This window comes from Diabrotica virgifera, chromosome 9 (assembly GCF_917563875.1).
Source record: "Diabrotica virgifera virgifera chromosome 9, PGI_DIABVI_V3a".
In the NCBI taxonomy this organism is placed as follows: domain Eukaryota; kingdom Metazoa; phylum Arthropoda; class Insecta; order Coleoptera; family Chrysomelidae; genus Diabrotica; species Diabrotica virgifera.
In genome coordinates, this window is record NC_065451.1 from 131,486,655 (window position 1) to 131,499,109 (window position 12,455).

A 12,455-nucleotide genomic window follows, 5' to 3' on the forward strand; every position below is an offset into this window, starting at 1 on the left:
AAAATTTTGGCAGACTAGGGTGGTCCACAGCAGACGTAAAATTATGTGAAAGTGGAGTGCTCCCATGTTTCTGGAGGCAATCCATTGCCATCGACTTTAAGTCGCATTATTTTCACTTATTTATAATATAGATTGAACATTTAATCCAACCAGTGCAAGGACACGGAGTTTACTAAAGATGAACTGATAAGTCCGAAAATGTTCGTTTTGAAAAATCAATGCAATCCTTTCGCATTTTTAAAATTTTATTTGTTGATTAAATTTTATACCAACTACACCAGGCAATTATTACTTCCCGTTAAAAGTTACTTAACGAGATGGTATACAACCAACTCTCGGGAACTATCCCATTTTATTTTTGTTTATTAAAATGTTCAGATTTTCGAAACATTTAGTACGGGTGGTTGATATGGATTTTTCGCCAGCGGCAACTATCAAGTTGATACTGGCTGCAATTTATACACAGTTGAAAGCCAATCATTTGTATCTCGGAACAATTTCCCAGATTTGGAGAGATTTAACTGAATCTGCGATTATGAATACCTGGATAAAATGTATATTAACACTACAAGAATTTCGAGAAAAACGTGATCAGTGCAAACGTGCTCAGAACCCATAAGCCTTGGAACCCATAATAGTGATCGTCAGCGTCGGACAATTCTGATATGGCACGTGAAGAAGAAGAGAGAAATACTTCCTTCAAATCGTCGTTGCGCGAGCAAAATCTGCTATGTGTAGAAAACTAAATTTTACAGGGGAGACATAAAACTGTTTTGTTTGAAAATTGTACGTTGTGTAAGATAGTTGTTTATGGAAGATATATGTAAAAAAATCATATGGTTAATGTAAAAACGTATTTTACTAAGTCTGAAATAGGCACTGAGAGTTATTTTTGTTGTATATAATGGCACTGTAACACTACCTATTTCTTTGTTACTATAGGACCGTTCTTTTTCTCGGGGCTCTGTACTCGGTGTTGTCTTTGACTTGTCTTGGTATACTAATAGGGCTCTTACTGTCGATTGGATCATATCTTCTACCGTAAACTGTTCCTGCAATGGCACTGTAGCGCTGGTTTCGCCGGCCGGGGCTGCCGGTATATTGGCTTCGTCCTCTGCCTGCATATTGTTTCGTTCCATATCCCACTTCTGAGTTGTTGGTCTTGCTTCATAAATAAAAGTCGGATGGCACTAAAAACTTTATAATATTTCTTGATTTCAACTAATATAACAAACTTTCATTATCGTAAATCTTAAGCGTGTTCGTCACCTTGATTTTTCTAACCTCTCCTCTAACCTCTAACCTAATCATAATCTGTCAGCTGTCAATCAATAGTCAGTCAAAAAGCTTGTGGCTGGTATGCCGAAACTATCAAGGCCTCTAACATTAGCGGTATAATTTAAATTTGACTACAAAAGAATGTATTTTTAATATAAAAGTGGCTAAAATATAGTTACAGCGGAGAATTTAATAAAGTTAAAATCTGTTAAGTGCACGTAGTCGCTCAACTTTTACAAAGAGCAATTTCGGTTATATGCAATTTTAGCACATAGCAGATTTTAACGAAATGTTTATAACTTGGTTAATTCTATTCATAGCCTATAACAGATTATACTAATGTGTTAAGAATTAAATTTTGATAATTTCTGTGCTCATAACTCAATTTCACCAAAAAATGTACGTAACAGATGTTACCCGCACAACAACGAAATAAATTCGCAAGCACATCATGACAATGGAAAGGACTAGAAAGTTTAGTTTTTTACTCTGACCATGGCTCACCTATTTGCTGCCATCTATAGTTTCTGCAAGATGCCTATACGAGTACAACATACAATTATTTTTCTTGATTCTATTTATTGTACACGTAAGCTTTAATTTGTGGCCATGTTTTATTCTTAAATATCGATAAATTTTTTATCGAGAGTATTATTGGTAGTAATACCATTTTCAAAATCATTTTCAATCTCTTCTATGAGTTCATCATCTAAATGATTTCATCAAGCCCTTTTATTTATGTTTTTCTATACCATGATTTTGAGATAAAAAGAATAGTTTACTAATTTTAGCTATTTCAGCTCAGTCTTTTCGTACTGAAAATTTGAGTAATAGTGACCAAGTGATTTCTGAGTTTTGTCGATGTTAAAAGCAATTGACGCTATGGTCAACTTGGATTTTAAAAGAATGGTTTTGTTGCATCTCCTAGTGCTTTAATTACATGTTTCTTTACCATTTGGTAATCATTTATGGAATTTGCTCATTTAGAAGTTGAAAATCAAATAGGATTATTTTTCATATGATTGCTTCTTACGGATATAAGAATTTGCATGTCATTTAAATGTCTTTTATGAAATAATGTTGAAACGTCTCGACCAAGTTTTCCTTTGACGACAATTCATCTTAAGCTGCTCAAAAAAATTTTCTCCGTATCGGTTATGAAGTTTTGAAATTCCGAAGAGAAAGTCTTACCATATTTTTTTTTCGAAATTTTCAACAGTAACCCTCTGTAGTTCTCCAACTCCTCTTCTATTGAATAAAACCACACTATCGACGGTTCCATCACTTAGATTTTGAAACGCACATTTCTTTATCACATCAGAATGTAAATATCCATAATTGAATTGGGTTGCGAATTGAGTGTGGTTATCACTGAGTGAGGTATCATACACTCAACAATAGTTCTTTAAAACACATCCTCTCGTCAAAACAGAGCTTATAGGTAAGCTCACCGAAAATAATTTACCTGCAGTGAGAGTCAAGCAAATACCAGAATCCATCTATTATGATTGACAAACAGATGTGGCTTGCAATACTTAGTGACATAATTTTTATAAGATTATGTCAAAAATACCCACTTAAACATAACGAGACACCACATCAGAAAAGCAGGGTAGTTATTTTACAAATTGGTATACACATACTTGGATAATGACGAGAAGAAAAATTTAAAAACTTACATCTACCGAGGATGGTATAAGTGTTGGTTTGTTAAGTCTGTTGATTGATAAGTTTTAGTTGGCTTCACATGAAACTTGAACAGACCAGTCACTTTCAATAAGGGTTTTAAGAGTGCGAAATTGTTCCGAGTTTTGTAGTTGACGTAATTTTTTTTGAAGTTCCATGGAAATACTACTGTCTATTGCTGATTTAATTAGTGTCCCATTTGCATTGCAAGCGACGGAGACCTATAGATACGAATTCTTTAACTGTAACCCGCAATTACTTTAGTTGCTTCAACAATATGTTTGAAATATTTACCAGAAAGTATATCAACTATTGTAAGATTTTTTTTTTATTTATTTCATTAACTTTTATTAACATTTTGGCTAATCCTCGCATATTTCTTTTGGCTACGGCTCGCAAATGAGGTTTTTTTATGACGTATTAAATATCTTCTTCCAAATTCGCGCTGTCTTTTTTGCAATAATGATGGTCTTTTTTGCAACAAATGATATGTCGCCTGCATGCACCACGTGCTTCACTTGTTAGCAGTGGATCGTTTGATTCAAATCTTCCACACATCAAAGTATGTCTCTCTTTTTGTGAATAATTTGTTTGGATGGGTGAGGATTAGAAGTACATATTTTGAGATGCCGCCTTAAGGTTTTTGAAGAGTAATATCCCCTACAGAAAACACTTGCAATAGTACTTGAAGAATTAATTTTATTCAACCTTACAGGTACCATCTCTCCTGCTACAAAGTTAGCTTCATGGCTTAATTTATCAATAAGTCCTTTTCTTTCCTTGGATTTTTTTCATTAACAAGTTTTTTTGTACTTCTAACTCATCTCAGTGATGTCATTATACATATCTAAAATAATTTCCTACTTCTGTACAACAGAATTGACACCAATGCTTCCGTTTATTTCTGGCCGGTGTCAGAGTAATTTCAAATCTTCAATCCATTACGAGACACCCTGTATATAGAAATACTTAATAATATTTGAAACTGTAATTACAACTACTATTAATACGCTGTTATTTCAAAAACAGGTAACAATTATTTTGAACAGAGTTAAGAGAGAAAAGAGAACACAGAGAGTAGATTTATAAAAACTAAGACTCTTTTTTAGAACTGGTAACAATTTTGAACGAAGTTGTATTTAATTTAACAAAAGAAACATAGTTTAAATGTAATAATGTTGATTACATGTTCTAAAGAAAGTAGTAAACTAGAAATACAAAGGCTACTACATATCACCCACAAAAATATCTTCCAAGTCTGACGGAGCCGAAATATAATTGACACTTAATAAAAACTTAAACAAAAACTTAATAAAAATGGTCACTTAATTTAATAAAAAAACAAGGAGCCTGAAGTAAAAAAATAATAACATGGCGGTTAACCCCTTCCGCTCCAGGCCATTTTTTGAGATAGGGAGCTGTACATCAAAAAGTTTTTTAATGGAAATACATTTTACGATAGCTATGACGTACAAGGGAAGATATAATCACCTATGGGGCCAAAAAAATGTTTGAAGCAATTTGAATTTATATGACAATTTGTTTACGAGAATATCCATATAAGGATATTTGGGTGTACCAGCATATCCACCCTTGGATATCGATTGTATGTACCACCAAAATATCCATATCTGGATATCATTAAAATGTATCCACGTGTATTACTGAATGTATAAAGTCACGCCAAATAATAAAAAAACATAAAAAGGCAGTGAATAATTTAATTATATTCAGAACAAAGCCAAAAATAAAAGAACAATATTTTTGTTACTTATGAAAATTTTCAAAATGTTGCCTTGAGCAAAGTCCAAGTTTGTTCGAGCAAACAATGCAACATTTTCTCGTAAGTTTACGCACTCCAGGTGTTTTACAAATTACACAAACTTTTCGTAGAGGCCTCTTTTTTCCAATTGCTTTTGGAAAATCGGCCATTGCATGCAACGGTTTCCCAGATGTATTAGGTTGATTTTTTTTATCATTCATTTCTTGATATCCTTTACTATATTTCAGAAGTATCCTCCGGCAGCAGAGTTTTGTATATTTATACATTGAAACTTGTTTTTGATGGGTTTGGCTGTAAAATACTCTGGAGTTCAATAGCATAAGATGTAAAAGGTGCAAACGGATTTTGGTGTACCACGTGTAGGATTTCCGGAAAGGATTGTACGGTTCAACATCTTGGTCCACCGCATCAACTGATCCCATATTTTGATTGTAGAATTCAATATGTTTCGGTTTGTTATAATAGAGAACATTTCCTCCTACAACGTATCGTTGTCTTTCGCAAAATCCTGTAGTACGTTTACTGGTAAACAGATAAACGTCTTTCTTGTCTTTGTAGAGAACTAGAAGAAGCATATCCTTGCGAACAAAACATGATTGTTGCCTATCTAATAGAACCAATGTTGATTCTCTTGGAACGCCCCTATTTGGTCGAATAGTGCCTGCAAGGAAACTCTTGTGTCAATAGAAACTCGCAAACACGAACTGATGTATACCAATTATCTACAATCACTTCACGATTACTGTTCAGTAGGTTTTGGCAAAGATAAACTACTATTTTCTCGGAAAAAGAAAGGTTTTCTGTTCCTGAAATGTGCGATATGTCATACAGGGTGTCTGCGTAACTTGGGACCATATGGGAAACTTTTTTAATATCAACTTTACGAAAAAAAGTCATTCTTAATAAAGTGCTCTGCATAGTCTAAAACCTAAGATGCAATCATCAGATATCAAATTTTGTCAACAGTATACGAGGTATGTCAAAAAATATGATTTTCGCTCAAGATCAAACTACCTTTATATTTCTAAATGTCAAAAAATTTTATTATGAAAAGTTATTTGTAATTAAAAACCATATTCAAATACGCAATAACAGCCTTCTGCTTGAAAACAAATTTCTGAAATTTTCCTAAATTACCGATTCCGAACATCATTTTTATTTATTAGACATGTAATAACTCTTTTATTAATAATTTTAGGAAAAAAAAGTTATTCTTCATAAAACTCTGTGAATGGTCTAAACCTCAAGATGCAGTAATCAGTTATCCAAGTTTGTTAATTTTATACGAGGTGTGTCAAATAATATGAATTTACAAAGAATTGCTAAATTCATATCATTTGACACACCTCGTATAAAATTCATAAACTTGGATAACTGATGGTTGCATCTTGAGGTTTAGTCCATGCAGAGATTTTTATAAGGAATAACTTTTTTTCCTAAAATTATTAATAAAAGAGTTATTACATGTCTAATAAATAAAAATGATGTTCGGAATCGGTAATTTATAAAAATTTCAGAAATTTTTTTTTTTTTTTCAAGTAGAAGGCTGTTATTGCATATTTGAATATCGTCGGTGAAAAGTGTAAACCTGCTATCTCCATTTGACCTAACTTTACAGGAGAGAGTAAAAACTTAATAAAAAAATTAAAGTAGCTTTTAGCAAGCAATGAAGTCATTTGATAACGAATATGCAAAAGGGCCGCATTTTGAAATACAAATAACATAAGAATGAGGAATTCACTGTTCATTTATTTAAAAAAAGTGGAGATAGCAGGATTTCTTAACCAAAACTTGTCAAATGTTCGGGAGTTAGCAGCATGTGATGTAACATTCTATAGTTAGTCTGAATTGTTTATTTGTATTATTTTGTGTAAGATGTAAGTAGATGTATAAGAATAAAAACACAATAATATTTGTATGTTTAATGTTCAATCAATTTTACAGATGTGGTATATTGTCATAGTAAGCATGGTAATCAGCTGGCAAAGTGCGTTTAATGCACTGCAAATCATTATATTTCCGGGTTGTTATGGGCAATTTATTTTCATGTAATTGTTTCAATTCGTCGAATTGCTTGTGGATAATATTAAATTTTCTCTGTGGCAAATTACTCCAAGGATGACTAAATTGCACTTTATAAAAAATATCGCCTTGAGGTGTATATTTTAGGGCTTTAATGTCTGTCACCTTTAAATCGCCCTTAACTCGCCCTGGTCGAATCGTCTTGTAAGTCATTACTTCAGTAAAATTTTTAAAAAATGTATGTTCCAAATACTTAACATTATATGGTTTCGGATTTTTTCGAGCCATCTTACAGTGCTGGACGTATTCTGCTGGCATGTTGATGACTTTATTACGTATACACTTTTCAATTGTAGAATGCATACTATCCGCTTCCATTTGAGTATGGCCAGGTTCCAAATATTTTTGTACAATTGTGATGTTATTATTGACAGCTAAATTTAGTAAAGCATTTGCCATAACGGCATTACGATTCTGGTAGGTGCAGCCATCAGTGTATAAAATTATTTTAGCGCCGTCATGTAGAGCACTTGGTATAACAGATTCTTTTAGAAAATATACCCAAATTGAAGCAAATTCTTCTGCATTTAAACCACCTTCAGTCTCATTCCACAGGAAACAGAATCCATCATGATTAATTAAATTATAGAAGCACAAATTGTGAACTTGTAGTTTTGTTCTATAGTACAAAGTACTCACCTTCGATTTTGGTGCCAATAAAACCGCCTGCAAGTCTGCGGTGAAAACATAGGCCTCTTCTTCTTTATCCTTCTCCTGTCTAGCTTCCTGTTTTCTCGTTTGATGTGCCGTATATTCTGTTTCGGAAACACTTCCTACCTTAAAACCAGCACATTTTTCACATTCGTCTTTTTTTGGACGGAATAGAGAAATGTTACGCATGTCTAGAGCCTGGTTAAAATGTGTCCTGGAAAGCGGTTTTATATCCTGTTTCTGACAATGGTCTGCTACATAAAACTTATAAAGTGACTGTTTTGAGGACCATTCAGGCAGGAGGTACTTTCGAGACGACGAAGCTCGACAGTAATGAGATTCCATAACAGGTAATGCATCTAAAAAGGCATTTAGATGTTGTTTCTCTGCTTTAAATGGCTTTGCACGATTTTCATTCATTGCCGCTGGCTTTGGAGTACTTGAAATGTCCATATTTCCATTATGTTTCCAATTGAGAACTGTCCATCTTCCTAGGCATAATGTGTTCAAGTACATGGTTCTACAAACTCGTATATTAATATCGTTGATTCTGAGATGATAAAATAGTGACTGGGATCTTCTAGAAACCAGTGCATTTTTACGATTTCTGTGTCTTTGCGTAGGGGCGGCTGTGACTGTGTTATTTACATAAACTTTTCTCTCTCCCCACGTTAATTTCTTCCAGAAGTGTTCAAAAATACTTTTGCGTTTATCGTCCGTTACTTGTGTACATTTCAAAAGTGTTGATGCTTTATCGGTACAAGAACATCTTGTCTTCATCTGCCTAGCTTTCTTTTTTTTTTTCATAAGCCCATTTTTTATCTACCTTTTGGCGACCCAAATATGCTTCACCTTTTTCTCGTCTATTTTTGTTCTGCTCACTAAACCAGTTGTTCTTATCTACTTGGAACCGCCTTTTTCTATTTTTACTTTTCTGAGGTAAACTTTCAGAATCTAAACTGGAGTCAGAATAGGGTACCAATTTGCCGCGGTGGCGTAAAATACCCATTGTATTTTCATTTTCACTTTCACTTGTAAGGCACACCTGTATTACTTCATCAGTTCTCTCGTTATTTTCTACGTATGGAACATCTATTACTTCAATGTCTATATTGTCAACAATAGCTAGATTTTCTGTAGAATAAGTTTCACTATTTTCACTTTCACTTGTAAGGCACACCTGTATTACTTCATCAGTTCTCTCGTTATTTTCTACGTATGGAACATCTATTACTTCCATGTCTATATTGTCAACAATAGCTAGATTTTCTGTAGAATAAGTTTCACTATTTTTTTCCAGGTCATTACTAGCTAATACTACTCCTGATAATGAAAAATTGCTGCTGGTCGAACTACTAGCGAGGCAGTAGATGTCTTCGGTATCAAAATTTGACGGTTCTTTCATTTTCTCTACCATTGATATAATCCTCTTTGAACGAGAGTTGAAAGACATCTATAAAATAAAAAAGAAAGGTTGTAGCAATAGTAAACATCTTAAAGCATAATATAATAACAAACATATTAGGAAACCCTTTCAACATAAAACATAAAAAACTTTATCTTCGATTTAAATATAAATAACAATAATGGAGATGAAGCGCCTGAACTAATAGCGCCAAAATTGTAAAACATGACGCCAATGAAAAAACGCACCAATTTTCTTATTATGATTTAAAGCTAATTATTATTAAAATATTAAAGCTATTTATCTAACAAAAACAATTATGTAATACATTAAACATACATACCTTTAAATATTGGTAACAAAAGAACTTCCAAATAATAAAAATCTAAACAAAACGTTAGCAAAATCACCCGGCGTGCTTGTAGTTTGTATGTTCTAACCAAACTACTGGAGATAGCAGTATTTCCGTGATAAGTTAAGAATGTGTTGAGTTAGCAGGAAATATTGAGGCGAATTAACTCGATTATTAGAATTGTAATGGATATGGCATTTTTTACGATTATGTAGAGATCTTTTTTCTCTTTTTAATAACGTCAAAATCACAAAATCACCCAAAAGTGGAGTTAGCAGGTTTACACTTTTCACCGACGATATGGTTTTTAATTACAAATAACTTTTCATAATACAATTTTTTGATATTTTGAAATATAAAGGTAGTTTGCTCGTGGGCGAAATTCATATTTTTTGACATACCTCGTATACTGTTGACAAAATTTGATATCTGATGATTGCATCTTAGGTTTTAGACTATGCAGAGCAGTTTATAAGGAATGACTTTTTTTCGTAAAGTTGATATTAAAAAAGTTTCCCATATGGTCCCAAGTTACGCAGACACCCTGTATATATTCTTGCCGATATATATACAAAAATTTCCGGTGTATCCTCGAAGCTCAGGCGCACTGGGGCATAAGGAAAATATTTTGATGCCAAATCGACTTTTGCTTTTTATGTAGAACTGGTAACAATTATGAACAAAGTTGTATTTTTAATTTAACAGAAGAAACAGTATAAATGTAATAATGTTTTATTACATTTTCTATAGAAAGCAGTAAACTCGAAATACAGAGGCTACTGTCAGCAACAAAAGGTCCATTAACGTCTAACGTTATCCACATTATTCCATATCCATGAAAAATTAAAGTGGATCTGGGAATTGCGAGGTCACGTTGTATTTGTGGACAAATATTTGGGAAACCTGAAATAACATTTTCTTGTCCAGATGAAAGGATGGCGCTAAAGACTGCTACATCAGGTTATCTTTGTGGACTAATATTTGGCAAACCTGCAATATTATCTTGGTCAGATGATGGGATGATGATGCTCTCTTCTGGTATAATATTTTGTCTGGACTCATTTCTGCATCTTCTATGTACTCGCAATGGAAAGTTGTCCTCTCAATGGAATGTTGTCTTCTGTGAACGGTATATTATTGTCTAGTATATATTGGGTCTATTCCGGTGGTGATGTTGACAGAATTAATTGAAATAAATGTAACAAAACGAACGGTAAATATTTTATTTATTTTGGTAACAAAAAGGTCTTGCGCTTAGGTCTCGGAAAAGGGCCGAACGATTGGTGTGTGAATCGTTCACATGCTGTGTCGTGACTAAAAAGAAAACCACAACGATAATCTGTTTATGTTTCTACCCTCTGACCAGATGACAATAAATCATTTAGGTCTGGCGTATACTTTTGCAGTTTTAAGAAAACGCCCTTGAATGCATTAGTGAGTTGTTGACACAATTGTCTGATATAGTACTTAATTTATGGGGGTGCAGTTTGTTACACCGCACAAACGAAAAACAGATGGTGAAGGATACATTCCGTTTTTATTTACATGTGAATTTTGAATGAGTAACGTCGTTTCGATTTTGAGAAAAAATAGTTAAAAATTAAGAAAAAATAAAATTAGCAGAAATAGTAACTATAGCGTAATGCTATAGGTCTATTGAATAAAAAGAAGTATTTGCTTTTACTTCCTCGTATTTAAGTATTTTTTTATTAGTAATTGAACAAAACAACAGTAACTACTTTATATAAGAGTTTACTTAGAGCAAAAAGTAATCTCTGTTATTTTCAAATAGTTACTGAAAGTATAAGGTTATACATACAATTTTCCAGTTCTTACTTCTTTTTAGTTAAATAAAAAGAAGAATATTCTGCAATTAGAGTAGAACCTCGATAAGTTAAAGTCCAAGGGAAAAGCCAAATATTTTAAGTTATAGAGGTTTTAAGTTATTAAGGGTCTATATTTTGATGGATTAATATAGGTCAGAAGTTCAATAAAATATAGGCATTTATTATACACTACATTCATTTATTATACACGTTACATAAAGTTATAGCAACAATTAAAGGTATAGTCTACTAAAAAAGTCTGATTTTCTTTTGTTTTAAACAATTCATAGTTTCTAAATCGTTAAGTATTAACATTTACTAAGTCCAGTTAGCATGTATTTATAATGTATATACGTTATTAAACAAATAAAATAGTAAATGAAATTAAAGCAAGCAAAAGATGTACGTTAAATTAGTATCCATATATGTTATTAAACGAATAATAAATGTATTATTCGTTTATTATGTCTAGAAACAAAAAAGGTGAATAAATATATATCAATAGACAAGCAAGTTAAATAAAAATATAGAGTCAAGTGTTAGCCGCAAGAGATATTATACAAACACAAGTCAGTATGTACACACAACTGGTTAATAAAGGGAAAATTAGAAGTGGTAAAAAAATAGCAGGCACTGAAAAAGAGAATTATTAGTGTACCTAGAAATAATATTCGTAAATAAATAGAAAGATTAATAAACGAGTTAGAACAAGAATACACAAGTTAATAACCTAAATAGGCGAATTCTATTGAAATAGAACTTACAACGAAAAGTACCTATAATTAAAATAATAATTCGAGGTAAAAACAGTATAGAATATGTGTTGTGAAAACAACAGAGAATTTCTTACATTCGGATAAGTACCGAAATGGTAACTATTAACACTCTGAAAGAGAATAGATTAATAGATCAGAATTCTGGATTGGTAAATAATAAAACCTAAGTTTTGCGGAAAAGCACCAGAAGGTCTCTGTACGTGACGAGCGTAGACGACTGAATGCTGACGAAACACACACACGCGTTCAACCCAACCTCTAGGAACATGTGTGTACCCCTGCTAGTCAGCGGCACCCACATGTCCGAAGATCAAACCGGTCACGCTCCCGAAGAAATTCATTCCGGGGCGGTACCTATCTGATCCCCAGGTTTTTCCTCCACCGCTCCCCCACGTATTTCACACGAGGGGTAAGCTCTGAGGCATCTCTCCCGTAAACTTTCTATTTCATCCGTCCACCAGTAGGGGGATTTTTTATTGTTTTTCTTCTTAACGGTGGCCAACTTTGCTGCATTCTGTAAAGCTCTTCTCAGTTGGTCAAGGTCAGAAATCTCTTCGTTTATTTTTCTGACCTCCGATAGGTACTTGCTTTTATTGAAGTATGATTCTGTGTGACC